The sequence below is a fragment of the Emydura macquarii genome, unplaced genomic scaffold (assembly GCF_026122565.2).
Source record: "Emydura macquarii macquarii isolate MOO-44397 ecotype Brisbane River unplaced genomic scaffold, CSIRO-AGI_Emac_v2 contig_1876, whole genome shotgun sequence".
NCBI lineage: Eukaryota > Metazoa > Chordata > Testudines > Chelidae > Emydura > Emydura macquarii.
In genome coordinates, this window is record NW_027132013.1 from 415,456 (window position 1) to 418,915 (window position 3,460).

The window sequence follows — 3,460 nt, forward strand, 5'->3', positions numbered from 1 at the left end:
TTGAGAAGCCAGATGCCACTGCAACGCTGAGAGCCAATCGTGGAGCGCTGCGCCTGAGGGAAGCATTGAAAAACTGCTTTTGCAATGAGACACAACAGTAATGTGTGTTGCTTATCTGTGCTGTGCTTTCACTTCACAGCCCTTACCCATCCCCAATAAGCCAGTTCCCCCCCGTTTTCCTTCACCCACCATTCCAGTCCTCCTCCCTCCTTCCCCCTCCCTTTATTTCCTTCTTATCAATAAACAAACAGTAATGAAATGTGAAGCAGTATGTTTTCCCCCCCAACCTTCCCCCTCCCTCTCTGATCCATTCCGCCCCCCTCCCACTTCACCCTCCCTTTATTCCCTTTTTATCAATAAATAAAGAGTAATGAATTGTAAAGCAGTGCTTTCTTTATTGGTGATCCTTCACAGACGGGGGAAATGGAAGAAAATGGAATGTTCTGCATGCATTGTGTAGGGCCAGGGGTACAGAGCCCATTTTGGCTGTGCGAACACAAAAGAATCACACATACCCACTCCTTAAAGGGGCTGTCATCTCTTTCTGCTCGCCTCAACCGGCGAGGAATGCAGCACGTACTGCACCCTGCTCAACCTCCTCCTAGACCGCTTTGAGGTGGGGGCTAGGAAAAACAGCATTAGCTCAGAGTTTTGCAGGGGCTGCAGAGGGAGTCTGTCTTGCCACTGAGCTTCCTGAAGCTCAACCAAACGACTCAACATGTCTGACTGATCACACATTATATGCAGCATCTTCTTCTTGTGTTGAACACTCATACTCCTGTGCTGCTTTCCTGCTGTCCATGTCCATGTTCACTTTGTCAGATAATGAAATCCTCCATGCTCTTATCTCTGTGTCAGCCCCTGTGGAGGCATTCACTAGCTCATTAAACATGTCATCCTGAGTTTTTTTTCTCTCGCTTTCTTATCTGCAACAGGTGTTGTGCAGGAGTATAAGATGGTGTGTTGAAGGCCATGTTGTCCACTGTGAGGGAAGCAAAGCACAAGGTACCCATTGTTAACTCATCCCACGGATGAAAAGCAATGTTACAATGTAAAAATAAGTCCCCTGAACATTCCCAAGGGAAGGCTACAACCGCATTCCATTGCCTGACTATTGCAGGGGTCGGAGTGCTATTCCAGCCATGGTAAGTAAAGGGAGAGTGCATCTATGTTAGTGAAATTCCTGGGGACCATGCTGCACAAGTCCATGCTCCCTAGACCAGCATGGATGTCGGACTCCCAATTGATCAGGCTTTTAACAGGAGGAACAACGTGTGAGGGGCGGGTACGGGTTAACTGTCTCTGGAGTAAAAAAAATGGGAACCCATTTACGGATACCCAAAGACCATAGCAACGACTGCCTGCTTATGGACTTGAGGTGTGCTGAACCAAGAAACCATCCCAGGCTGTGCAATAACACACACTTTAAAAAACTTTCTTGGTCAGCTACTGTAAATGTGTGCCATCTTTCCTAGGCAACCATGAGTGATATCAGCAAGCTGAGAGTCACAGAGGCAGAAAGGGAGGATTTGCTGCAAGCATCTGGATACAGGCCTGGCCCTTATGCTGCTATGCTGTGTTCCACGATGATGCCTGCACAATTAATAACAGAGTGGTGGGGGAAAGTGTCCTATCGCGTGGAAGAAATAAGGTTGCGCTCCCAAGAAACCTTCTCCAAAGGACTGCAGAGTACCTGCATGAAAGTTTCCTGGAGATGTGTATGGAGGATTCTCGAAGCATCCCTGTGCACATAAATAATCTTTTCTGGGATGAACCCAATGCTTAAGTACACCAAGTACAAGGAAGCACAGCCCCACTGCCACTCACACCACTTTTTCCCACTGGTACAAGATTCTGGACAGGGGATATAACCAAAGACATGCAATTTGCAGTACATACTCACTAGATGTGCCTTTCCCAGCATCCTGGTCAGTCGTGGTTTCCTGCATCTGGGTGGGCTGCTCCTGTGTTGCAAACAGCTCCTGGTTTTCAGGGACAAGGGATACCACACTCGCCTGCCCCCTGTTCTCCTCATCATTCTCATTCATCCTAGACTTGGATTCCCCTGAGGTATCAGCACTGCATGGTGGCTTAGTGGTGGGGTCTCCGCCAAGAATCACCTGCAGGTCCTTGTAAAAGCGGCATGTTTTGGGCAAGGAGCCAGAAGGGCTGTTAGCTTCCCTAGTTTTCTGATAAGCCTGCCTCAGCTCTTTGATCTTACCGCAGCACTGCTGCGCGTCCCTGTTGTGCCCCTTTTCCAAAATGCCACGAGATATTTTCTTGTAGATATCCAAATTTCTTTTGATGGCTCCGAGCTGAGCCAGAACAAACTCTTTGCCCCACAGACCGATGAGATCCAAGATCTCATATCGACTCCAGGCTGGAGCGCATTTGGGGCATGCAGTTGCCATGATCAGCTGTGCTGGCAAGCTCTCTCCATGCTGACCAAACAGGAAATGGGAATTCAAAATTTCCCGGGGTTTGCAGGGAAGAGTTATTTCCTGTTTATGTGGCCACAGTGCAGCAGACTGCAAATGTGCAGAGCAGTCAGAACAAAGCATTATGAGATACCTCTTGGAGGCCAATGATGTTGATTTACGTTGTGCTCTGCCTACACTGACGCTCATTTGACCCACAGAATTCGACTTCAGCACTACGCCACTTGCGGAGGTAGTTTTATTAAGTCGAACTTTAACGCGATTTAGGTCAGCGGAACTGACATGCCAGCATACTTTAGGTGGTCGACGTAAGCCGTGTTACATTGATCTCCATTGTCAGTGTAGACCAGGCCTGACTGTTACCCTCTGCTCCTCTCATCTGTTTGTATCTGTTATCTTTGGTCATAGATTGCAAGTTCTTTATATCAGGTTTGATCTTTTCATAGACTTTAAGGTCAGAAGGGACCATTATAATCATCTAGTCTGACCTCCTGCACAACGCAGGCCACAGAACCTCAGCCATCCACTCCTGTAATAGACCCATAACCTATGACTGAGTTATTGAAGTGCTGAAATAATGATTTAAAGACTTCAAGGTACAGAGAATCCACCAGAGAATCTACCAGCAAGTGACCTCTGCCCATGCTTCAGAGGAAGGCAAAAAAAAACCCAGGACCTATACCACACTGCATTGGGGGAAATTTCCTTCTCAATCCCAAATATGGTGATCAGCTAAACCCTGAGCATGTGGGCAAGACTCACCAGCCAGACACCCAGAAAGAATTCTCTGTAACAACTCAGAACCCACCCCTTCTAACATCCCATCACTGGCTGTTGGGCATATTTACTGTTAGTAGTCAAAGATCAGTTAATTGCCAAATTAGGCTGCCCCATCATACTATCCCCACCATAAACTTACCAAGCTCAGTCAAGCCAGTTAGGTTTTTTGCCCATTCTGCTCCTCTTGGAAGGCTGTTCCAGAACTTTACTCCTGTGATTGGTAGAAACCTTTGTTTAATTTC

At 47.3% G+C, this 3,460-nt stretch overlaps 1 long non-coding RNA gene across 2 annotated transcripts; it reads right to left on the bottom strand.

Annotated features, from left to right (window-relative positions):
* Nucleotides 1-375: 375 nt before the first annotated feature.
* LOC137159596 (uncharacterized) lies at nt 376-2,016 on the bottom strand. Of its 2 annotated transcripts, none has more exons than XR_010921656.1 (2): nt 1,900-2,016; nt 376-982 (listed from the first exon to the last, which is right to left on the bottom strand). It is a non-coding gene; the product is annotated as an uncharacterized lncRNA (long non-coding RNA). The 2 variants fall into 2 exon arrangements; XR_010921657.1 differs by having other exon boundaries at nt 1,904-1,964.
* Between the last annotated feature and the right edge of the window lie 1,444 nt (nt 2,017-3,460).